This window comes from Dermacentor silvarum, chromosome 2 (assembly GCF_013339745.2).
Source record: "Dermacentor silvarum isolate Dsil-2018 chromosome 2, BIME_Dsil_1.4, whole genome shotgun sequence".
In the NCBI taxonomy this organism is placed as follows: Eukaryota; Metazoa; Arthropoda; class Arachnida; order Ixodida; family Ixodidae; genus Dermacentor; species Dermacentor silvarum.
This window is the reverse complement of record NC_051155.1, coordinates 37377173-37403473: the sequence shown is the minus strand read 5'-3', so window position 1 is coordinate 37403473 and position 26301 is coordinate 37377173. Positions and strand designations below refer to the sequence as shown.

Genomic DNA, 26301 nt, shown 5'->3' with positions numbered 1-26301 from the left:
AACAACGAACATTCGAAAAGCACATTTATCATTGTGGTCGCTTTAATAATCATCTCGTGATCCGTATAACAGTTCACACTTCACGAACCACTGACTACAAAACTGCGCGCAAGCGCCGGACTTACCTTCCTAGGCGTAGTCGGCAAACGCTCCTTCATGTCAGGTCCCGGCGTCGACTGCACGATGATCCTTCCGACGTAAACACTGTTGAATTGCGGATGAACTACAGCACGTAATACCTCAACAAATTCTTCCGTGCACTGTGATCCGATGCGATATTATCAGAGGCTTTTTCATGAGCCAGGAACAAAGAAAGCGCGAGCGGGCCATAAGTACGATAATCGACATCGGCGAACCACACGAAAGATACTGCGAGCTACGTTACGCGGTCCCAGGGGCTAAGTGATCATCAAAGCACACAAGGGGCACGACATTTTCTCTCGCCACAGCGTACACACGATTAAACATCCACATTCACCTGCCTCATTGCAGCGCGCACGCACAGCAACAGGGATCAACAGCAGATGACGGGAAATTAATATCTGTAATTTTACCGGTCATGCCCGATGATGATGATGATGATGATGATTTATTGGCATCCCCTTTGAAACGGGGCGGCGACAAATAGTCACCTAGCCTGCTTGATCTAATCAGGTATACTATACATGTTCTTTATCTTGCATTTTTGTATACCTATCATTATTTTTCTTTTTCAAAAATTTACCTTGTACTGCTGCCTATGATTTTAAGAGATCAGGTCGCATCCATCTTTTCCCTACTTTTTTTCCACCAGTACTCTAATCGTCTCTTGCTGATCTCTACGGCTGATCTGTTTATGTTTCCTTCCACTTTAAACCCAAGCGCTTCTGGGAGTTGCACGTTACCTACGGTTCTCGCTGGGTGGATCCCGTCGCATTCCATTAGGATGTGCTGAGTGGTCTCTGGATCTTTACTGCAGCATACACATGTCTCATCTAATTCCGAATATTTGTTCCGATATGTTTTCGTCCTTAGGCAACCGGCTCGAGCCTCAAATAGCAAGGCACTGCCCTTTGTGTTATCGTACAGATTTTCCCTTCTAATTTCTTTCTTCTCATTCTTCTAAATCTCCATTGTCCTTTTCGTTTCCATTCTTTGCGTCCAATTCACGGTCTCTATTTCTCTCACTTTCTTTCTGATGACCCCTGGTTGTCTATTTACAGTTTCGATTATCCTGTACTTGGTTGCCAACTTCCTTGACCTCTTCCTCCATTCTGTGTCCACGCTTTTCATGTAGAGATACTTGTGCACTTTAGCCGCCCATTTATTGGGCGGCTAAATAGCTGCCACTGCCCCTGGGGCAGTGGCAGCGCCTCCTGGGGGCACCGAAAGCGACCATGCTTTCGTGCTTTCGCCCACTTTCGGCTCTTTGGTGACGGCATGTATCGTGACGGCGTAGTATGTGGTAGTTTGTATGGGTGTTCTGTGGCAGTATTCCGATATTATGCGTCTTATACGGCGTGTTCGATCCAGCGATGTTCTTTTCAACAGCGAGGACAGCAATCTGCGGAGCGGACGTATCGATCTGTCAGGACCGGGAAATCGGCTTGATTTGCGGCTGTGTTTGGTTTGCGAATGTTCCAAGGCTTTTCTACCGCGCTATCAACGATACATTTGGAGTGGTGTTATCGACACTGTTTGTTTCGGCTTTCTTTTGTGTGCGTAACCACTGGGCTGTGTGGCCTAGTGGTTACGACGTTTGCCTTGAGATCTGGGGTACGCGTGTCGGAATCCTGCCCGCTTCGGCAATTTTTTTTTATTACTATTTTCTTTTTTTCCCCAATCTGACGGCGCCGTCGGTTGTGCCCCGGGCGCCGACGCGAAGCGGTTGTCGTTGGGGTGATGCGGGGCGCTCGCGCGGGTTTACCAATTTCAAATCGAATTTTACCGTAAATCTGTTCAAGCATTAAATTGCATGGTATGACTTCATCCCGTACGACAACTACAGAGGTCCCGTTCTAACCAGTTTTTGTGCCGAGTAGGCCCCTGTGTAGACCTTTTTGGTGCCAGTGGGACCAGTATGAGCCAATTTAACTCGTTTAACTACCAAACGGGTCCCCTGTTTAGACCCATTTCTGTGTCGGAGATTCCTGTTTAAAAATGTCTGCGGGCCAAATAGGCCCCTTTTTGGTACCAGTGCCCGGTATGAACCATTTGCTCGCTTTCGGGGCCCCTGTTTAGACCTATTTGTGTGTGGGAGGTCCTATTTAAACCTATTTGAAAGCCAAACAGGACCCCGTTCAGACCCGTTTGTGTGTAAATGGGTCCTGTTTACACCTGTTTGTTGCCAAACAGGTCCCTGTTAAAGCCCGTTTAAACCTGTATAAGCCTGTTTGAATTTAAATAGGATTTTTAGTAGGGTGCTCCAGCTTGGCGAGACCTCAGCTCTGGGTCCGCTTGCCGGCGTTGCCGTTTTGCTGCAGCTTCCCGCGCCTTAGACTCCGGGTCCGCTTGTTGTCAGCGTCGCCGTGCTGCAGCAGACAACAAGCAGACTCCGGGTCCGCTTGCAGTTGAGCCGCCACTCACCTTTTTATCCATAGCGGGCGCGCTGTTATCAGAAGCGACCGTTATCATCCATGGCTGAACAAAGAAAGAAAGAAAGAAAGATCGCGCGTCGGGAACGAACGCCCTTGTGCACCGCATCGCCCCTAGCGGTCTCCATGCAAATCAGAGCTACGGACCATGGGCGACGACGAGGGGGGAACAAGGCTCGGCCCTAAGGTGATTCGCCCCTAAAAGAAGCACACGAAAGACTGTCGCTTCATGTCGCACTTGGAAACGACTGCGCTTATATAACAGCGTTATCTCGAAGACGGCCAGCTATTTGCTTTACTGACAATGAATTGTCTGCTTTGCTAGACACCTGGCCAGAAAGCTGGTCCGCATTCCGGTGAGATGTCTGGCCCAGATAACGGCTCCCGCGAAGCTTCCGTTGATTGTTTTCTTTCTTTCTTTTAGCGGACTTTGTATTTGTGCACCACTGTAGTCATGGTCTTGCGTATACGTCAGGGTTCTGGTTCACGGGTTTCCTGCAGAACTGGCGTGATTCATAGTTTAAGAAGAAGCTTTAGCTCGGGCCTATCCTCGACGTCGGATACTCAAATACATGTATAACTCAGAAATGCTCTTATGAGAAAACCGCTGAACCAATTTGAACAAAACTAGTTGCATTTAAGAGAGAAAGTTAAATTTCAGAGACTGCAGCAGAGAGAATTTTCGTTTAGATAGTGTAATGTTTTACAAGAATTGCAGGATGTTGGTAAATTTGGAAAAAATTGAAGCATGAAGTTTACAAATCAGCCACTCAGCCATGAAGAACAAGTATGGCATTTCTATAAACTGCACCCGTTGGATCATCAAAACTATTTTTTTTTGCTATATCTTAAAGCATACGCGAATTTGTTATAATCGTTGGAGGGGTTTTGCAAATGTAAGATTCCCAACTTAGTGGTATATTTCAGGGCGGTGTATGATATATAATTGCTGTCCGCTTTCAATGTATTATTAGGTGCAGTTTACATAATTCCGATATCGTTTTAGTTGCTGAGGTACAGATTTCTATATGTAAAGCTTTCTTTTTCGAAATATTGCATTTCTATAAAATTTTACGTAAAAAAGTAGACAGCCTAAACAAAATATCCCGTTCTGAAATCACTACACTTCAACTTTTTTTCTCAATTCAACATAACTTATCAGATGTGGTGCAGTCGTTGCTCTGAGAAACCATTGTCGATTTTGCATGCAATTTGAAAGGAGCCCCCAAGCTCAATGTTTCCCTTAAGTTCGAGCTTGATTAGTATAATTGTTGGTAAGATATGCTTGTAAGCGTGCGATCGTGGCCTAATGAGCTAGAGCACCGGCGTACTGTGCTCGACGGCAGAGGATATGTTTGTAAAGCGGCGTGGGAAGGAAGAGGAGAAGAGAAAGGCAGAAGGCAGGGATGTTATTCAGAAGCGTATTTGGTTGGCTAAAAATTACTAAATACTGTGGTCGTCATACCACCTTACGTTCCATCAGCGCAATTTCTATTTAATTCGGCTATTATTATGCTATCGTGAATCAATCGAGATTAGGCCACCATCGTCATGGCATCGTAATTGCGTCACAATTATTTATCGTCGTCACTTGAGAATCATCTCATTGTCGTCATGCCGTCGTCCTCATATGCTTTCGTCGTTCTATGGACTTCATTCCTTCTTCGTAATTCCATCGTCGTCACTGCATGCACCGTCGGCCTGCGGTCCTTGTTCTGCCGTTGTGACATAACCTTGGCGAGCGATGCTCATACCAAAGCGGGTCAATCAGGGAGACAGTGTATGGCCGCATATAGCCGAATTACTTGAAACATCAGGAGAAACACTACGGATTCTAAATAACGGTGTCTTAGCTAACACTGTGTGTCGCTTCTTGTTCGCTACATTGTGTGCATGTTAATCACATTAACTTCGATAGTCATCTTAACATGGGTTCTGCCGTAATTCTTTCGCCTTCGTAGCACTTAAAAACTGTGGTCCACATTGTTCCCAGCTTATTAGCACTTCGAATACCTAGAGGTGATCGTGCTCAGGCGTGTGACGGACTACCCGAAGTTTGATTGAGGTAGCGGTGTCATATCGATAGCGGCACCGCCTATCAACATGGGGAGGTGCATTGGGATTGGTGGGAATAGCGGCGAAACACAAATTTCAAGAGTTGGTACACATTACAGATTCGAATCAAACTGGCAAAGAGTTAGAAAAACATATGCATTGGAAGTGCACTAAAGAAATTGGAAACTATTGGATTGGTGCCAGACTCGCTGCAAAAACATTCACTAGACTGTTTCAGTTATCCAAGCTCTCCTTAACGGGAATCAATGAGATTAGTTTTGCTACAGGTCGGAAGAAGTGCCTAGAGGCAGAGTTGGCTGCAATATTTTGTTGCTGCACAAAAATATGTAGATTTTCAGCGTGATCATTTTAATGGAAAACAAAATTAAATATGTTTTCAAGAAGTTCTTTGAGTACTTAGATAAAATTGTAGGAAATAAATTCTGAAAAGTTCATTTACAACTTTTTTGTGTGTTAAGGCATAGGGCAACTCACAACTGGTTTCTATTATTTTTCTTCGTTATATTTTCAAGCGACTTGAATATTCTACCGTAGTTTATTGCACAATTAGTCCAACTAATTAAATTGAGACTTTCAAGTGTCCATTGCTCCTAGATAAATGCTTTAAGTCTATGCGGAAGCTGCAAAATTTCTCAACATTGGTGAGAGGGATGTGAAAAACAAAACAGAAATGCAGAACATTTTATTGTCTAAGTAAATGTTTATGTTGAATGCTATGTCCACTCGTTAAGTGGTTCAACCCTTGTGTTCGCAGTCTTGTATATGTTTTTTGCACCACTAGGTGCGTTGTCTGCGAATTTACGGGAACAAACAATTAAGTCTTATTTTAATCCGACGGAGAAAAAACAAACAAAAAACTATTTTGCCTACGTTGTACACGCACTGTACGGAAACATAAGTGGAAGTCCAAATTTCCATATATTTCGAAAGAAGGATGCCTAAATTGTCAACTCACAAACTGAAATCATTATAATGAAGCCGAAGAAAGCAATAAAAATGTCATGTTACGTGTGAAAATATGATGAGCGTTAGCCTTGCGGGTCACCAGTTTTTGTTTTATGAAAAAAGCTTCTAGTGGCCGTGTATTCTGGTATTCCGGAAAGCTAGTAGACCAGCGTATTTAAATTTACATTCGCGCCAAATTATTGGCTCGAGTTCCATCACTGTTCATATGAATGACTATATGAGATTCAAAAGTGAGATGAAATGGCTGGTCGTGGCTAGTAAGGAAGTTTTCACCTATGCCTTCGCTATAGTATGTTGCCGCACACTGTAAAACACGAGTATAGTGATCAACCGTTGTGCTTTTCTATAACTTTCTCCCTAAATGTAAGCAGGAGTTCTGCCACTGCCGGTGGTTGTTGCCAGCCTGATCGCTCCCTATTTTCCTAACTGTCCAGTGTATGGTTTGTTTTCATGCCAAATATTCACATAATAATCTGTACGTGTTTTGCTACTAATGAAATGTTTATTTCTCTCACAGTTAAATTACGAAGTAACCAGCAAGAATGGATGGAGGGAAAAAAACTGCTGTGATGCAGCTTGAAGACCTGCCGGTGGCCGTTGATCACATGACAGTATCTTCACAATAATCGAGAACTCGACCTAGCTTCGTATAGGCAAAAAGGCTAATAGGTCGAACAGAACCGGGCCGGCCAACCCATGGTACTTTCGGGCTCGGGCCAGGCCCGGACATAAAAACCGGCCCGTGCAGTGCTCTACTTCGGATAGTCTGATGAGCAGATTCCCATATAATTATGAAATATTGAGTAAAACAGCTTAAGGGGTTACCTGCTTCCCTGTTTAAGCAAAAGGATCCAGTCAAGTTCTTTTGCCCTCTTACACTTAGAAAGCGGTTGTATCTCCCGAGGACGAACAGTGTCTCAACGGATAGAATTTTTTAAGGCGAAAGCCTTTAATAGCTCATACTCGCGGCGTCCGACCGTCCGTCCGTCCGTGCCCTGGAACGGTGCCAGCTGTGGCCTCTCCCCTCACACTCTCTGAGCAATCGCGTGATGGCGCAGTGGCGCGCGCGGCAACGCTCCTTCGTCAGACTTCTCGTTGCAGCTGTCGAGTTAGTCGGATGGCTACCAAGCGGCCCGGTGATGATTCCATGGCAAGCGTTTCGGAGAAGCGCGCAAGAATGTGGATTCTCCCGATGCCAAACGCCAAAAGAAGAGTGAGCGAACGCGCATGCGGCGGTAGTCAGTCCAATCGTCACAGGCTTTCGCCGAACACACTTTGGCATTTACAAAGTGTCCTTCAATTTTTTCTATTGCTATTAAGATGCAAAAAAGATTCTTGAGATTTACCTGCCAAAACCACGATCTAATTATGAGGCACGCCGTAGTGGGGGACTCCGGATTAATTTACACCACCTGGGGTTCTTTAACGTGCACCCAATGATGCAATAATATGCACATCAGAAAACGGATCCCACAAAGGGCATGCCTACTTCAAAATTGGTAAAACTTGTTTGATACGCTGATTCTTTTTCCTTAATACGTACATGTTTTAATCTTTGTTGCAAGAAGTAAAGGGCACGCCCTGCATTTTTAACTACGGTATTAACATGTTATGACCAAGAGCCATCCCCCGACAGCATAAGACCTAAATATTTTACTGGTGAATTATTTTTTATTTCTTGGCCACTTAACAAACACTTATATCTGATGTTGTTATATTTTTCTAGTTAAGGTAATGTGTACGTAATTATTTATGTTTAAGGACATGCTATTAGTGAGACACAATTATTATACGCGCTTCAAATCGGCCACCAATAAAAACAATGCCTCATTACATGCCCTTGCACACAGTACACAATCATCCACAAAAATTCTATCTCGCTTTCGTAATATCACACATATTGTTAATAAAAACAAAATCAGAAATTCGGCAGATGCATGTGAAACTGCTTACGTGTGGGGAGTCGAAAGCGACATATTCACTTTGGTGAAATGTTTTTTCCGCACGTTCCGTGTCCGCACAAGCTCTCTCCTGCATTCTAACAGCGCCTCGGTGAAGCCAAATGAAAACGCACCAAGCCTCTGAATGCACTCGCTTGCCCACGAGTTCATAACTCGAAGGAGCGCTCCGTGACGTTTAATTGGACATTAATACATTTTATTTCATTTAGTCATTTTATACACTCATGACGTGACGCCACCTCCTATACCCATTGGCTGCGCCGTCATGTGCCTAACGACGCACGCACTAGGCCACACGTTTAGTCAGCCAGATGGATCGACGTGACGTGCGCAATGACCCACGCACTAGGCCAATACCACCTGGATTAGTTATCTAGGTGGTGTTGACTAGGCGCACTTTAAGAGATCGATTACGGATTACGATTACGGATTCGATCATTTTTACGCGTTTTTTTACTCATTGCCATCGGCCATATTTGGTACAGTCATTTGGTCACTCCACTGACTACAACGTAGGATTTTCGCGTAATGGGGCATATGATGTTTTCGCATTAAAAAAAAAGAAAAATAGTCGGCCCCAACACGGAGCCCTGCGCGGCACACCAGACGCCGCAGCAACAACATCTGAGCAACTCCCAATTTAAACAGCTATTTGACGTATTTACTTAACAACACGGAGTTAGAGCCTGTATATTCAAAAATGTATTCACGTGTTCATAGTACTGCTAATTTTACCTGGTCAACCTATTACCGCTAATCTCACCTGATATATCGACATTAGTAGCAATGCGGATCGAACGTTGGGTTATTTGCTCCGGTGCACTTACAGTGCCACCATCCTCTCTCAAGTTGCTACTATACAAAACACTAATAGGAACAAAGTTTGAGTATACATCCAATGTGTGAAATTCTATTACATTTATTACCTCATTAAAACTAAAAAACTGTTCAACTCGTTTTAAAGGCTCAACTTATGATCGAATAGTTGCTCTAACCTCAAATAAAACTAAACTTGAATTTGTAACCCCTAAACTGATGCAGTCAAATCCGGATATGTGGAATCTGAAGGGGATCACAAAAAAAGTTCGATGTATTGGTAATTCGATATATAAAATAATACGCACTGAGGCAAACGGTGGCTTACCGATTGGTGCGTCCGAGAGCCGCTAACTTACTGCACGAAACTCGGGGAAAATTTACCCGCAAAAAACTGCTGGATCACTTTCAACTTCATTGAAAAGTCCAAGCTGTCTCTTTTCCTTTCACTTGTAGGGGCCATCGCTCACCGAAAATAAACTTGAGAATAGGCACTCAACCCACACGACGACGCCTCGAAAATCGGGTAGAAGGAATGTTGACATTCGAGGGAGCATGCGGGCTAGCCGAACAGCGTGACGGGGCTCAACTGACTGCATAATCTCTTCTGCACCTCCAGGTGCCAGAATACCTGAAAGTGCACAAAGAAGTGCACTATGAGGTCTTCTGCCTGGCGCCGCGTTCGATGTATCGAATGTGCTGGTAAACAGGCGTTCTACTAGTATATACGCGTGCACCAGCCCGATACAATTGTATGACATTTTCTAGGGGTCGATTTTACAGCTGTTCGATGAACAGAATAATTCGTTATAATTTGGTTTCATATATCCGGGTACGACTGTATCACCGTCACAAAATATATTGCACCGTATTGATCAGCTGTACAAAATACGTATCAGATTTAGTCACATTAACTTTCTTAAGCCCTTTCTGGCCTCGCACAGCCCTTGAAAGAATCGCCTCCCCAAAGAAATCCCCAAGAGTACTAATAAACGCAAATTTCATGCAACATCAACTAGCGTACGTTGTGTAATCTGAATTTGTTAATTTTTTACTATGTTCCTTTTTAATTTTTTGTAATAACAGGTAATATGTCATAATTCTAGAACTGCCCTCCTGGTGCGCACTGAAGCTTTTTCCACGTACGACCAGCTAGAATACTAATAAACGGAAGTTTCATGCAACATCAACTAGCATACGTTGTTTAATCTGAATTTGTTAATTACTTTTCTTTTTCAATTCCTTGTAATATTAGGTAATATGGAATAATTGTAAAGCAGCCTTCCTGGTTCGCACTGAAGCTTTTTCCACATACCACCAGCTAAAACTATATTAATAGAAAGTTACTTTTTAATCATTGCATTATTTGTTTAGCCTGCTCATCCCACTCCCTTCTGTAATACCTTCGAGCACTGACGGCGCAAATAAATGAAATATTAAACTGTAAAAAGTAATTCTTGGATGAGGGGCGGTCACATCCAGCAACGTTTCATCATCACCATCAGCCTATTATTATGTCCATGGCAGGACGAAGGCCTCTCCCAACGATCTCCAATGACCTCTGTCTGGCCTATGTGCATTATTTAAAGCTGCATAGTTTAACACTACATAGCTAAACTCAGTTTTTCCTTCTGAAATAACTCATCAGTTACCACTCTTAGCCGCTTATTTTGTCTGTGCATGAAAGTCTCTCGTCTTCTTTGGTCAAATGACAACCTAATCAACGAGCTCTTGAAACTTATATCGCTGTGTTAAATACGTTGCTATATGTTTTTCGACTCACGCGCTAAAATTAAAAAAAAAATCGTACATTGTTTTATAAATGCAGTGGATTAAATTGCTGCGAAAAGACAAAGCCGTTTAATCCATTTGAATTTTTCATTAGATGCCTATAGCCAGGAAGTTAATGCAAACAAATGATTGTGTATTATTACATTCCCAAATTCGTAGGGTATTTCCCCTATGTGGAGAAGCCAGGTGAACTTTAAATGATTCACAATTCGACTTAGTGATGTTTCGCTCATATATTTGAAAGAGAGAAATATGCATGACCAATAGGAACATATGTTAGAGAACAAAATTCTTATGAAATTTTGCTAAATAAACCATGTTTACTTCTGAAGAGCATATTTCTACCCTGGAACAGATATGAAATTGAAATTAATCACATGGATCAAAATTTGCATTGCCAATATTATGAAGTACAGTTTCAGTTTTCTTTCTTGCGATTTATGATTTATGACAGCTGATGTAATGGCTTCAATTTCCTGTTTTACGGTTAGGCTACTGAAACTGCACAAACCATATTTTTTGTCATGATACGGAATACAGGCAGCAGAGTGCGGCTCATAAACACATCGAGATAATGAGGTGTAATTTGTGGATACATTTCTCGCTATGGGTAATATAGGAGCTTCTTTCTCACAAATATGTGTCTTGGTACAGATCGCGTGTGCTGAAAGTGGACTGATTGTCCGCGCTTTCCGTGCAGCTACCGAAGTGACTGTGAAAGCCCTTTGCTGTTTAAAGGTTTAAGCCTTTCGATGCCAAGCGCCTGAGATATACTTAAAGAACGCGCTCGTCCGGAACCAGCAAGGTCGCATGCATGATGCCAAGGTCGGGATTACCCTTCTACGGGTTAGTCGCGTCCCTGAGAAAAAAAAAGACCGGGGAGTGACACGTCATTTTGAACGACGGGCTGTCGCTCTTATCGTTATCACAAATGACGACTTGCGCCTACTTGCGCCAACGTACTGCGGTTTGTTGGGAAGCTGTGATGGTTCATTCTTTAGAAAGGGTATTTATGTTTGTTCCGCAACGTAACTTATGTCATCGGGGCCGATTTCAAAATATAAAGGGCATGAGTCAGGCGGTGGTACCTTGGTGAAATGAACGCCCGCGAAAGATGGATTTCTACAATCACTTTCTTTTGGAAGCGCTGATAACGTTGCCATTTAAACCACAATAGCACTTCGTACACGGTATTTTCCCAACAGCTGAACAGAAGGCTAATGAATCCTGATATTATTAAGCTTATAACGTTTTAGCCGAAACACTCTCAGATGACTTTAATATATACAATAAAGGGCTATCTAATTTCCATCGTGACTTAACGTAGGTACGTTGCCGTACTTCATGTAATAATCCCAGTCAGCCTACTCACATATACCGCATTACCAATCACATCTACCATGGCCTCGGCTACATCCCAAGAAGAAATTGCCTGCCTCTTATCATTGCTATAAAGACTCGATAGCCGTAAGACAGGCCAAAATTCGAATAGGAATGTGCAGTTTGGAATTAGTATGGAACCTTCAGTGATATCGAACGTATGCACTCGAGTCTGTCCGGAATCGGACAATAACAGTCATTTACTCTGACTATTCATTTATTGTCACTGTTAATAAACAAAAAGCATGCTGAGCTTCTATCGTTAGGTTTGCCTCGTGAAGTCAAGTGACTTTGCACAAGTTCTACAATTCTACGCTCCAATATTCCATCATCAAAAACTCGGCGCTTGTCATCACGTATAAGCTAAAAAGCAGCATCGCCTTCAGAACGTATAGTCCGCGTCAAAAGCTTTGGGACGCCGGAAGCTGAGGGAGGAGGAGGAGGAGGAAATAACATTATTGAGTCCTGAGGAACCCCTCCCCACCCACTCTTTGTTTAGTGGTCGGCAGGGGTCGCAATATTTATATTTCTACGCCTTAGGCACGCATCCTGGTATTCGGATTTACAGCGTATAATGGTCTAGAGTAAAAAAAAAATTGCATAATTTTACTGGCTGCGGGCGTAGCTGCGTTGAAAATGAACTTATTAGCAGAACCTCGGCCGCGTAAATTTTTGACGGCGACGGTGCTATTGAACACCTATATTTTCTTTATTCTGCACACAATTTTTTAATGAATGGCCTTCCAGCCAACGTCATTCAGTGCTTACACCTGGTTACTTTTCAGGACAGTCATCTCAGACATGATGCAGACACACTGCAGACCAGACGGAACCTGATAGACGTTAAACTGGATGACACACATGTTGTTGCTCTAGTGCATAGTGGGGCTCAGATATCAGTGATGCATTCGGAGCTTCGTCGCCGCCTTAAGAAGGTCCTAAAACCCCCAACAGTACCACTGACTCGTGTCGCCGGTGGCGTAACGTTTCCCGTGGTAAGGATAAGCTCCGCTCGAATAAGTGTTGCTGACCGATCCACAAGCGTGCTACTTTCCGTGCTCGATAAATGTTCCCATGACCTCATCCTCGGTATGGATTTTCTGTCTGCCCATTCTGCCCTTATTGACTGTGGAACCCGCTTGCTTCAGCTAGACCAACCATGCTATCATGAGGCTCCTACTACACGACAACCGCGCTTGTGCTCAGTGGATGACGTTCGTCTACCTCCTCAAGCCGTTAGATATGTGAACTTGCGGTCCTTTTCTCCCATTCGCGATGGCGATTACATCTTGACCCCCATCGTTGACGTCTTATTTGCCAAAAACGTCGCTCTTCCTCACACCCTTATTAGAGTTACGGATTATCGAACGTCTCTACCATATTGAACTTTAGCTGGTGCACGCAACTTATCTCCACGCGGCATGACTCTAGCCCACATCTCTTCTATCGATGAGTGTGCCGTTTCTGCATTTGTCGCCGAAGCTTCTTTGTCCTCTGCCCCTTCCTCTTCCTCGAACAATCTCGTTGACGGTGGTAGTGACAAGATGATTGCGTCTGACCTTCTTCCTACACAGGCAGCCAATATGCAGGCGCATATTGAAGTCCTACCGCGACATCTTTGACTATAATGACCATCCTTTGCGACAGACATCTGTGGTCACTCCTAAGATCAATACTGGGACGCCAGCTCAATCAGACGACGTCCTTATCGCGTGCTGCATGCCGAGCGAGAAGTGATACAGCGTGAAGTCAACAAGATGCTCACGAAGGACGTCATTGAACCTTCGTGCAGTTCATGGGCATCACCGGTCGTCCTAGTCAAGAAGATACATTGCAGCTGGCGCTTCTGCGTCGACTACCGCCACTTAAACAAAGTAACGCGCAAGGACGTCTGCCCTTTGCCACAGATAGATGACGCTCTCGACTGTCTACACGGCTCTGCCTACTTCTCTTCTATCGACCTGAATCCAGGCTACTGGCAGATCTCCGTCGATGATCAAGACCGTGAAAAGAACGCCTTTGTGACGCCCTATGGACGTTACGAGTTTAAGGTAACGTCCATAAGGCGTAAGCTCCGCCCTTTGGACTGTGTAATGCCCCAGCCACATTTGAAAAGATGATGGACTCCCTCCTCCGTGGATATAAATAGTCAACTTGCCTCTGCTACCTCGACGATGTCATCTTGTTCTCACCGACATTTGATAGCCACCTTAGCCACTTGTCGGCAGTTTTTGAAGTTTTCAGCTGAGCAGGCCTTCAGCTCAATTCTGTCAAACGCCGTTTTGGCCGCCATGAAATTACTGTGCTTGACCACCTTGTGAGTGCTGAAGGCGTGCAACCTGACCCAGAAAAAATCGCGTTGTCAAAGACTTCCCTATGCCACGTTCCTTTAAAGACGTACGGAGCTTTGTAGGCTTGTGCTCCTATTTTCGACGTTTCGTCAAGAACTTCACCGACTTTGCCCATCCACTCACGCAACTCTTGAAGAAGGAAACGTCAATTTCTTGGGGTCCTGAACAGGTAACTGCCTTTCACATGCTCACGAATTTACTTACGTCACCACCCATCTTGGGCAATTTCGACCCCTCAGCCCCCACTGAACTTCGCACTGACGACAGCGGACTTGGCATCGGCGCTGTTCTCGCCCAGCAAAAACAAGGACGCGACCACGAAATGGCCTATGCCAGATGCCGTCTTTCCTCTTCAGAGTGCAAATTTTCGACCACTGAGCGCGAGTGCCTCGAACTGGTTGGCACTGTCGGAAAGTTTCGACCATACTTGTTCGGCCGCACCTTTTCGGTCATCACAAACCACCATGCGCTTTGCTGGTTGTCTTCCCTCAAATATCCGACTGGACGACTTGGTCGCTGGGCACTGAAACTGCAAGAATACAGCTTTGACGTCACTTACAAGTCTGGCAGATTGCACCAGGATGCGCTTTGCCTATCCCGTCATCCAGTGGATGCTCCCGACTTGTAAGCGCATGATTCGGACGCCTGTGTCTTCGCGATATCCGATGTAACCGTGTCACCTTTACTTGGGAGTGCGGAGAGCTGCGAGCATGCGCTACTCTCGATGGAGGAGAGAGACGACTGGCGGCACGGCAAACGAGGATTTAATATGTACAGGGACGGTGAACACACGCGACACACAACACTAAAACCGAAAGTCAAAACTAAAGGCACTCAAAACTAAAGACATAACTCAACGAAAATGCTTACTCAATACAAAATACAAAACTCTGACTAAATACCAAAACTCCCAGAAAATAATCTATCTCGGAGCCTAACTCCGCCTTAATGCCTCTAAGTCAGTCCTATTCCTGACTCGTCCAAGTCTGACCACCCTGGCCCCGGCCTAACTGCGTCGCAATCAAAAACGTAGGCTCTTACGGACCGCTGACTTGAAGTTCCTTACGTCGGGTCCAAGTCGTATTCCTTCGGGTGTCGATGCTGCCGTAAATGCCGACGACTCGCGTTCTCTTTGTCGGTGGTGAGCTCATCGGTGCTTCGTTGGTGATGAGCTCGTCAGCCCGTCAGCGATGGCGTTCGCCGTAGCTTAGGCCCACCTGCCTAGGCCTAGCGTCGGGATGCGTCGCAACTTCTTCAGGAGTGCCGACGTGGCGTCCCGAGGAGAATCAAACGTGCCGGTCTGCCGCAGAAGGGGGATCCTCTCTGGGGTGCCTGGTCCTGCCGTGAGAAGCTGCAGCCCATCCAGGAGCCTCGCCCGAACTTGCCGAGGTCGACGGCCACACCTTGAACGGCCAGCATCGCGGACTCAACCAGACCCCCAAGTCTCCCGTCGCCAGAGCGGAGCTGGAGATGCGACCTTCCTGACCCGGTGCCACGTTGAAACTCAACGGACAGCGCCGTTCATCTCTCGACTATGCCTCGGTTCGTGCGCCTCGCGCGCTCGCGCCGTTCCGAACACCAGGCATCGCGTGCTCCTCTTCTTTTTCGCGCCACCGGCGGCCTCTTACATGTGACATAGGCCCCCTCTTCAAGAGTTTTTTCTCAAAAAACTGCTCACTCTTGGCGTTCAGGTGATGACTGTGACTCCTCGTAGTGACATTGGTGCTGGTTCATTGAAGACTCGATGCACTACACAACACCACACTGTTGCGCACAATTCACCAGACGCACTGTTCACCGCGTTTAAGAGTTCACTTTATGCACTTTTCACCACCTAATACACTTCACTCAATTGTTCACAATGTTCACTAGTTCAATATTATATGTTTCGAAACATTCTACATAAATAAACTTTGCATCAAAGCATGTTTTACAATATTCTACCTACTCTATATGAAAACTTTCTCACAACACACATTTGTAAAGACTGGCAATTCAATTGTTGTAGGGCATTCCTAAATTATATTTCTTTTATACCCGGCCGGTTATACCTGTTCACTTTTTCTGCCTTTTCCTAAGCTCCCATGCATGCCTACTTTCTTTCTGCTTCCTTATCCCTCTTATGCCGGCGTATTTCTCGTGCAGCTTGGAAGCTCTCTGCCTTAACCCTGGCTTCATCTTTTTCTTTCGCGCACCCATCTCATGCGCACGCGTTTTCTTGCGCTGCTTTCCTCTCAATCTCCTGCGAGTCATCTTCCCACCCTTCCGTGTTACACATCTCGGGTGATTCGGGTATCTGTCGCCTTTCTCGTTGCTCTCGGAGTCTAAATGAGTCATCATATCTGGCGCCTGGTGAACCCTTGAATCATTTTCAACTACCAACCCCACATCATTCCGAGGTGAAGCTACTTCCTGCTCTACTCTCTTCTGCTCCTTCATTTTACATGCCTCAATCGGGATGTCGGCCATCCTCCTATCCTGGTCACTCTGAACCAAGGGTTCCTCAGTGGTGTGCTTCTCCACTATGACGCCTGTGTCTCTTGACATCTCTCCGCTGTCAGGCTGTTCTACTTCACTAACGTGCCTGCTCTGTATCTTTTTGTCTGCCTCATTCTCTTTCATTTTCGATGCCTGTGCTCTCTCTTGTAGCATCCTTATTCCTCTCTCTGGGAACTGTTTTCTTTCTTCGTAGTCTTTCTTAGCTGTAGCGCTTTCTGCTAATGGAGCTGCCTCACTTACTTGACGCCGACTTAAGGCGTTAGCCCACTCATCCCTTGCCCAGCCTTGCCCGACCGCTTTTCTCTCAACGCGATGCGAATACGCATCTAATCACCTCGACGCTCATCAAACGGAGCCATCAACTTCCTGGGGCAAATCTGTTTTGGCCTGGGCGAAGTAGAGTCGGATGACGCCGTACTAGGGAAAATCGACCCCTCGCGAGACCTGGCGTTCATATCCGCTAGTTTTAACTTAAGTTCCAAAATTTCTTTTTCGCTTTTCTGCTGTTTTTCCTTTTCTTGTTGCGTGTATTCAAAAAACGCCATTGTCTCCTCCTTCGACATATTTAAATCCCTCGCTATCGCCGCCAAACGCTCCCACTCCATCTTTACAACTCCCGAGTATCGGTGACTGGGCCGTATCTATCCTGGCAGGCTCGCCAATATTTGTCACCTTTACTTGGGAGTGCGGAGAGCTGAGAGCATGCGCTACTCTCGATGGAGGAGAGAGACGACTGGCGGCACGGCAAACGAGGATTTAATATGTACAGGGACGGTGAACACACGCGACACACAACACTAAAACCGAAAGTCAAAACTAAAGGCACTCAAAACTAAAGACATAACTCAACGAAAATGCTTACTCAATACAAAATACAAAACTCTGACTAAATACCAAAACTCCCAGAAAATAATCTATCTCGGAGCCTAACTCCGCCTTAATGTCTCTAAGTCAGTCCTTTTCCTGACTCGTCCAGGTCAGACCACCCTGGCCCCGGCCTAACTGCGTCGCAATCAAAAACGTAGGCTCTTACGGACCGCTGACTTGAAGTTCCTTACGTCGGGTCCAAGTCGTATTCCTTCGGGTGTCGATGCTGCCGTAAATGCCGACGACTCGCGTTCTCTTTTGTCGGTGGTGAGCTCATCGGTGCTTCGTTGGTGATGAGCTCGTCAGCCCGTCAGCGATGGCGTTCGCCGTAGCTTAGGCCCACCTGCCTAGGCCTAGCGTCGGGATGCGTCGCAACTTCTTCAGGAGTGCCGACGTGGCGTCCCGAGGAGAATCAAACGTGCCGGTCTGCCGCAGAAGGGGGATCCTCTCTGGGGTGCCTGGTCCTGCCGTGAGAAGCTGCAGCCCATCCAGGAGCCTCGTCCGAACTTGCCGAGGTCGACGGCCACACCTTGGACGGCCAGCGTCGCGGACTCAACCAGACCCCCAAGTCTCCCGTCGCCAGAGCGGAGCTGGAGATGCGACCTTCCTGACCCGGTGCCACGTTGAAACTCAACGGACAGCGCCGTTCATCTCTCGACTATGCCTCGGTTCGTGCGCCTCGGGCGCTCGCGCCGTTCCGAAAACCAGGCATCGCGTGCTCCTCTTCTTTTTCGCGCCACCGGCGGCCTCTTACATGTGACAAACCGACATACGCAACGAACAGCTCAGCGATGTCAATTTGCGGTCAATTATCCACCGTCTACGCTCTCATCAATCTGCCCCGTCCCTACAATTATTTGTGCTTCGTGACGGCATTTTATACAGACGCAACACCAGCTCCGATGGCCCAGAGCTTCTACGGGTTGTTCCCGAAACAATGCGTTCCACTGTTCTCGAACAGCTTCATGGCGCCCCAACCGCTGGGCATCTCGGAGCAATTCGCACGTACGATCGCGTTTGGCGTCGGTTCTTCTGGCGAGGTCTCCACCGCTCTGTCCGCCAATACGTTGCTGCTTTTGAGTCCTGCCAGCGCCACAAGTATCCATTCTTGTCGCCAGCTGGTCCTCTTCAGCCCATCGATATTACCGGTTGTGATTGAATAGTTCGGCACATATGTCTGTGTGCAGTCAGGCGGTAATGAACATCAGATACGCATGAACGGATGTAAACGAACATTTATCTAACAGGATAGGACTGAGACAAGACAAGCACTAAACACAGAGTACACAGCAAAAGTCCTTACAACAAACATGTCTACACGAGGTCCTATGCGCAGCGTTCAAGAGAAGAGCAAGTAGGTCTCACGGGTTCAGTCCTGATGCCGTCGATCGGCGGTAGGTCGTCTGAGCAGTTGCGACGATTTTTGTTGATGAACCAACGCACGATGACCCTCGTGGGAGGCGAGCCAAGGCAGGATGACAGCACGGGTCATCAGATGGGGCAGGCGACGGCCCACGGCTGCATTACCGTGGCCAGAGCACTCGAACGGGTGTCGGGCCGGTGGCTTCCACCGCCACAACTTCACGTGCCATCTCGAGCAAGAAGTGGCCTCAACCCAAAGGCCTCGGTTAGGCCTCGCCCCGGACACAGCCTGAAGCTGCTCCAACAGGCGGCTACGAGCAGGCCGCAGCCAGGCCTGCTCCAACGGCGTCACACCAGGCGCCACTCCACGTCTGCACCTACAGGCAGGCGCGGTCCTCAGGGCCGCCTCAGGTACCGTGGCAGGAGCTCCCGGAACAGCGCACTGGTCCTGCGTCTTCCAAGTCACGAGCCCCCTCTGCCCGTTCGGCACCCGCCTCTCTTCTTCCTGTTCTGTTTCTTTTTTTCACGCTGCCAAGCGCGCAAGCTGCCCCTGGCTCGCCTTCTTCTGCTTCTTCTTTCTTCATGCACAAGTCTCGAGAGTTCTTACAAACAGTCCACGCACATAAACAACACTACTAATGTCCCTGCACTACAATTATCCCCCAATTAAGAAAGTTGTTTGGGGAACAACTTGTCCACAGCTCACACAATTAGACAACATACACAACCACGATTTCCATGCTGTGGTCATCTGTCCAAGAACAACTTGCCGTAAGGAAAAGGACAAATTAGTTAAGCAGTACACCACTGAGGATTTCACACACAGCTAAGATTTTCAGCACCTATGTTGTCAGCCCCTTTGATCTAGTCCACCGCGAAACCATATTTAGTAAGGAACTTGGATACTCTTCCAAAAGCTTATTAATCGGGTCTATCTGCTGAAAGCTCAAATCCCTCGCTACGGCGCCATTTTTATGGGTCTCTCTCTGGTGTAGAGTCACAGATGAAATTTCATGTTCTTTTGCAATATCCGACTCGACGGTAATTGCGGCGCACTGATGGTTGGGTGGTTCCGTTTCCCTTTCCTCATTTTTTAAGCAGATTGATGTGGAATAGGCTCACTCGCGAACCGAGGTCGATAAGGTAGTCATAATTGTTCCGTTCTTCGACCACCGTGAAGGGACCCTTCCATGTCAAGTTTAGTTTGTTCTTTTCTGATGAAAGGAGCAGTAACACTTTATCACCTGCAACAAGCTGTCTGGCTCTTGACTTTCTATCATAGTACTTATTTTGGGAAGCTTTTGCTTTCTGGAGCTCTTCATGAGCCATTTTGCAGGTGTCCTGTAACCTCCCCTGGAGCTCTACGTCCAGGTTATCGTCAGCCCATAATTCCTTAAGGATGGACATCGGTCCCCGCACAAATCTTGCATACAGTAGGTCAAATGGCGAAGACCCCAGGCTTGCCTGTGGGACCTCTCTGCAGGCGAACAGCAATGGGGCTAAATATCTATCCCATTTTTAGGCAATTCTTGACACATGCGTCGGATCATTTGCTTAAGCGTCCCATTAAACCTTTCCACGAGACCATTCGCCATGGGATGGTACGACGTTGTGGGCAGTTGTCTAAGTGGCAGTAGTCGTCCCAGTTCCTGCATTAGGCTGGACGTGAACGACTTGCCACGGTCACTCACTATCTGATGTGGAACACCAACACGGGAGAACATTTTTAGTAGGCCTTCTGCTACCCGCTCTGTCTCAATACTTGGTAATGCTACCGCATCGGGGTAACGTGAAGCAAAGTAGATCGTGGTCAGTACATATTTATTGCACTTATCGGACGTTGGCGACACAGGACCAATAATGTCTACTGCGACTCGGTGAAATGGTGTGCTGATGATGGGCATATTTCCCAACGGCACGCGACCTACAAGGTGCTTCGGCACAGTTCTTTGGCATATGTCCCATGATTTGACGAAACGTGGAACATCCGCCTGTACTCCCGGCCAATAAAATTCCTCAAGGACACAATCTATTGTCCTCTTTTGTCCGTGATGTTCAGCAAGCAACCTTTCATGTGCCATCTTCAGTACGGTGCCCCGGAGCTTCTCCGGAACCACAAGCTCCAAGTCCCGTCGTTCTGCAGTCTGGTAGCAGCGGAAAAAGATGCCTCGAACCAACACAAACTCGGTTACAGCTTGCTTCTTGGACGTGCTTCTTTTGTCCAATGCTGCGAAACAAGCTTCTAGCGTGGGGTCCGTGCTTTGCAACTTCCGTATTTCCTCCGGGCTGATGTTTAACGGGTTGACTTGTAGAGCGGGTAGTTGTTTCCATTCTTTCTTTGTCCCTGCAGCAGCCGTCATTCCGTCTTCGCGCGAATCTTTCGCACTGCGGATTGCCAATTCTGAAGCTGCTCGCTTGCACTTAGCATCGTCAATCGGGTAGACGCCTACAACGTTGCGAAGTACAACGTCGTACAAAGGATTCTCCATGCAAACTGCACGAACGTGTCCCTTGAAAGTCGGCGAGTCCATGGACACCTCCGCCTCCGGCAATTTCTTTGCGGACCGGTATAATAGGCGTATTATGCGGGTACTACCCGTCAGTTTGGAGTTCGGAACCAGGGACCGTTTCACTACGACTGTATCACAGCCGGTATCTCGCAGTATGGTCACCCTTTTCCCATCAAGCTGACTCATTACCGTCGGCATTGCTTTTGACACACCTGCACACGTTGTACCACTCTGAGCAACGTAAAGAACGTCGTGATCGTCTTCCACACTTGGTTGGGCACGTTCCTGTTGTTTTTTCTTTTCACTTTCGACTTGCTCCGGTCTTAAGAGAGAACATGGCGCTTCACCACGCCTGTTAGAGCTAGTAGGCCAAGCATCTGCCCTATGACCTGCCTTCTTACATATCCAGCATGGTGATGCCTTTGGAGCTCTGGATCTAGTCCAGCAGTCGGAAGCTCGGTGACCCTCTTTGTTACAAAGAAAGCAGAGCGGTTTCCCTTTGCTTTCATTTGTAGCCACTGCTTTATTGTGGGCTAGAAGATTTCCTTCGTATTCCTTTTCTTCCTTGCCTCTAGCAAGACTTCTGATACCTTGTGCTTCCAGGTACTGGTCGGCTATCTTTGCGAGTGTGTCAAGGTCACGACACCCTTTTTCCTTGAGAAAGATGGCCAACCTTGCCTAGCAGCGTCGTAAAAACTGTTCCGACACGATGCTATCTCTCAGCGCTTCATATGTCTTCTCTGTCTTGGCTAACTCTTGCCAGTGGTCAAAGTAGCCGAGAAGACGTCCTGCAAACTGTCTTGTCGTCTCAGCATTTTCAGGCTTCGCGTCCCGAAACTTCACGCGATACCCTTCTTCCGTGTAGCGGAACCGCTGCAGAAGAGTCTGCTTTAACTTCACATAATCCGTGGCGTCTTCCGCGGACAACTGACCTACTGCCGTTAACGCTTCACCGGTCTGACATAGACTTAACGACAAGGCCCACTTCTCTCGTGGGCAACCTTGACTAGCAGCCACTCTCTCAAACCTTTGATTGTAGTCGTCTAGTTAATCCCTATCCTCGCTATAGGGCGGAATCATCTTATGAGGACTGCGAAAACCATGGCCACCACCAGTCTCATCACTTAAGACACTCGCGTGTGAACGCTCTGCCTCTATTATCCGCCGTCGCTCCTCGAGGAGCGCTCGCTCAGCCTCCAGGCGGGCTAACTCTCGCACATGCTCTTCCTGTGCCGCTATCTTTGTTTCTTCTCGTTCCTTTGCTCGCTGATCTCTCATGTCCTTCTGCTCTGAGCTCACCCATTCCTTCAAAGCCTCTCCACTCAGTCCCATCTCCTTAATTAACTCAACTAGCATTCTCTTTTCGTCCATTATCATCTACCACACACAAACTACGTGCGGCTCTATGATGTAACGTTAGAGCTTTCTCCTGTCGCGGACGCCAGAAATTGTGATGGAATAGTCCGGCACGTATGTCTGTCTGCAGTCAGGCGGTAATGAACGTCAGGGACGCACGAACGGATGTAAACGAACATTTATCTAACATGATAGGACTCAGACAAGACAAGCACTGAACACAGAATACAGAGCAAAAGTCCTTACAACAAACACGTCTACACGAGGTCCTACGCGCAGCGTTCAAGAGAAGAGAAAGTAGGTCTCACGGGTTCAGTCCTGATGTTGTCGATCGGCGGTAGGTCGTTTGAGCAGTTGCGACGATTTCTGTTGATGAACCAACGCACGATGACCATCGTGAGAGGCGAGCCAAGGCAGGATGACAGCACGGGTCATAAGATAAGGCAGGCGACGGCCCACGGCTGCATTACCAAGGCCAGAGCACTCGAACGGGTGTCGGGCGGGTGGCTTCCACCGCCACAACTTCATGTGCCACCTCGAGCAAGAGGCGGCCTCAACGCAAAGGCCTCTGTTAGGCCTCGAGCAAAGGCCTTGCTCAGGACTCACCCCGGACACAGCCTGAAGCTGCTCCAACAGGCGGCTAAGAGCAGGCAGCAGCCAGGCCTGCTCCAAACGGCGTCACACCAGGCGCCACTCCGCGTCTGCACCGACAGGCAGCCGGGGTCCTCAGGGCCGCCTCAGGTACCATGGCAGGAGCTCCCGGAACAGCCCACCGGTCCTGCGTATTCCAAGTCACGAGCCCCCTCTGCCCGTTCGGCACCCGCCTCTCTTCTCCTTCCTTTTCTGTTTCTTTTTTTACACGCTGCCAAGCGCGCAAGCTGCCCCTGGCTCGCCTTCTTCTGCTTCTTCTTTCTTCATGCACAAGTCTCAAGAGTTCTTACAAACAGTCCACGCACATAAACAACACTACTAATGTCCCTGCACTACACCGGTGTCCCGTTCTACCGCGTCGGCCTTGATCTCATCGGGCCATTCCAAACATATGTGACTGGGAACAAATGGATTGCCGTAGCTACAGACTACGCAACACGATACGCTATCACGCCGGCACTGCCGACAAGCTGTGCTACTGAAGTGACGGAATTTCTCCTTAACGACGTTATTCTTTACCATGGTGCTCCTCGACAGCTGCTGACCGACCGTGGTCACCAATTTCTGTCCAAAGTCGTCGACGACATTCTTCGCTCGTGTTCGATCCGTCAGAAGCTAACCACGGCCTGTCCATCCGCAAACCAATCGGCTTACCGAGCGCCTCAACCGCACGCTGACCACAATGCTCTCCGTGTACCTTTCCTCAGACCACCGTGATTGGGACAGCTCCTTGCCTTATGTGATATTTGCCTACAACTCGTCAAGCCATGACACTGCTGGCTTTTCCTCCTTTTATCTCTTCTTTGGCCGCCATCCCACATTGCCCTTCCAGACTCTTTTACCATCACCTGTGCACCCTGTTACCGAGTACGCCCACGATGCAGCTTTTCGGGCTGCAACGGCTCGCCAGACTGCAAGAGATCATCTTTATGCCTCCCAGCTGTCCCCAGAAGGCCCGCTACGATAACCATCACAGAGTCGTTCATTACTCTCCGGGATGATTGGTCCTCCTCTTGCCGCCACGCTGGCTTGTCGTCAAAGCTTCTTTCACGGTGCTCCGGGCCTTACAAGATCCTACGCCAGATCACTGACGTCACGTACAAGATCACTCCATTGGACAGTCGATCATCTGCCGCGTCCGCCACTGATATGGTGCAAGCCTTATGTTGCCGGACACGATCCTACTCCTCCTTAAGTCTCGGCGCTCTCGACAGCGGGGGTCCTATGTTATGCGTTATTCCCGCGCACTGAAGCACGCATCCTGCCGAGCATGGAAGAATGCGCCAGAAAGACGGTGAAGACGATGATCAGAGCAGCGCTCGTGTTGTTGTTCTGCCATATCGCCTGCAGCTGTCTCTCTCTGTATATATGTTCTAAATATAATTAATATCCCTTTTGGCTACTCTCATCCCCGTTGAAATATTCCTTCTTGTTGTGCTACTGAGCACGAGGTAGCGGGATCGAATCCCGGCCGCGGCGGCCACGTTTCGATGGCGGCGAAATGCGAAAACGCCCGTGTGCTTGCCTTGTAGTGCACGTTAAATAACCCCAGGTGGTCAAAATTAATCCAGGGCTCTCCACTACGGCGTGCCTCATAATCAGAACTGGTTTTGGCACGTAAAACCCCGGAAAGAAGAAGGAGAAAATTCTCACAGAATTACTGAAAAAATGCACCAGTAATTATATCATGGTGCTGCAACCTGCTTCAGCAATAGAGTTAGTCAAGAACAGAAAAGCAGGATGATATAGCAACTTTGGTGATTGTAGCTGAAAACAATGTCTTCTTGCACAGCTTTGTGGGCATAACTCAAAAAGGGTCTGTGATTGGAATCGTTCTCTATTTTTACACGACAGGCTACATTAACACGTACCGGTGTCTTTTCGCATAATTTCCAATACTCCTCTGCGTGCGTGGTGGTAAAATGATATGAAGACCTTTAGTATTTCTTGAATTTCGTGAAGGTATGTGGGAATGGTTCAAATGATAAGACGCGTGCGCTGCATATTCAGGATAGAACGCTTGTTTCGAGGTACCAGTTTGTACTAAGCAAACAAGCTTGTGCAATAATTCGGACAGCCTTCATTTGCATCGAAGATCCGGTACGCTAAAATCCTACTTTGACATAATGCAAATATACTCTGTCAAATAGCTTCAACTGCATTCCTTTGTAAGAATACTACGTCTGGGGCTGCAGTCAACTTTTCTACTTTTGTATCATTTAATTGCATACACTGGAGGCTATTTATTTTTATGGCACGTTCAAGCTGCGCAAGAGTCTCACAAACGCGCCTTTCCCATGACATAGCTGAAGAGACAAAAATATTGCTTAGTAATGTCTTCAAAAATATTTAGCTTAAGAAAGAAATGAACTTTCCGAACACGTAGCCTGGGTTTATTGTCTAAAATACATTACACTTAAAGTGCAAAAGAAGTTTGGAAGCACGTTCACATGTTCACGAAACCAGCCAGCTAATTTTTTAGGAAGTCGTTGGTACAGTAGAAAGAAACGAAACAAGAACCGTAACTAAATGACCGGCATTTCGGAATATGCCATCGGGCGGAAAACCCTCAAACTAAGCAGCGACAAAGTGTAAAAAACAGAGCGCCGCTGCTGGCTTCGAACCTGCGAACTCACGGTCGTGGTATCAGTGATCTTAATCTGTGGTTCCTCAGAGCGCTCATTTATCGCTTCGACGTGCTGCTGCAGGCAAAAACTAGGTGTATATATGTACCACAATTAATTCCGCGACCTTGTTATGAGAACTGCGATTTTGGAACGGCATTTTTTGCCATTTCAAGAGCTCCTGCTGCAACTAGCTGAATGCTGAGTCAATGAAGTTGATGAATCGCCGGGAATACGTCCATCGATGCAATAGGGTCATCGCAAATTGACTTTTACTGGCCAAAAAAAGCCTCCAACATTTGGGCTTTTCCATATAGTCCCATACTTGAAACTTCGCCGCCAATTTCGAACAGGTTTTCTGCCGTAAGTAATGGTACCGCTTGCATGAGATGTCGGGCTAAGCGCCTGGAGCCTATTTCCCCGGGAATATTTTGAAAGATGGCTTCTATGTTTATTATTTGGGAAAAACGACGCTCTCCCATAGAAAACGCGCATGTTTTCAGAGGCGGCCGCTAGAG

The 26301-nt window shown here is 47.1% G+C and overlaps 1 protein-coding gene across 1 annotated transcript in view; it reads left to right on the top strand.

Annotated features, from left to right (window-relative positions):
• The window catches only part of LOC119439969 (neprilysin-like), a 500589-nt gene that overhangs the window by 409632 nt on the left and 64656 nt on the right, over positions 1 to 26301 (top strand). The gene's annotated exons all lie outside the window — the stretch shown is intronic.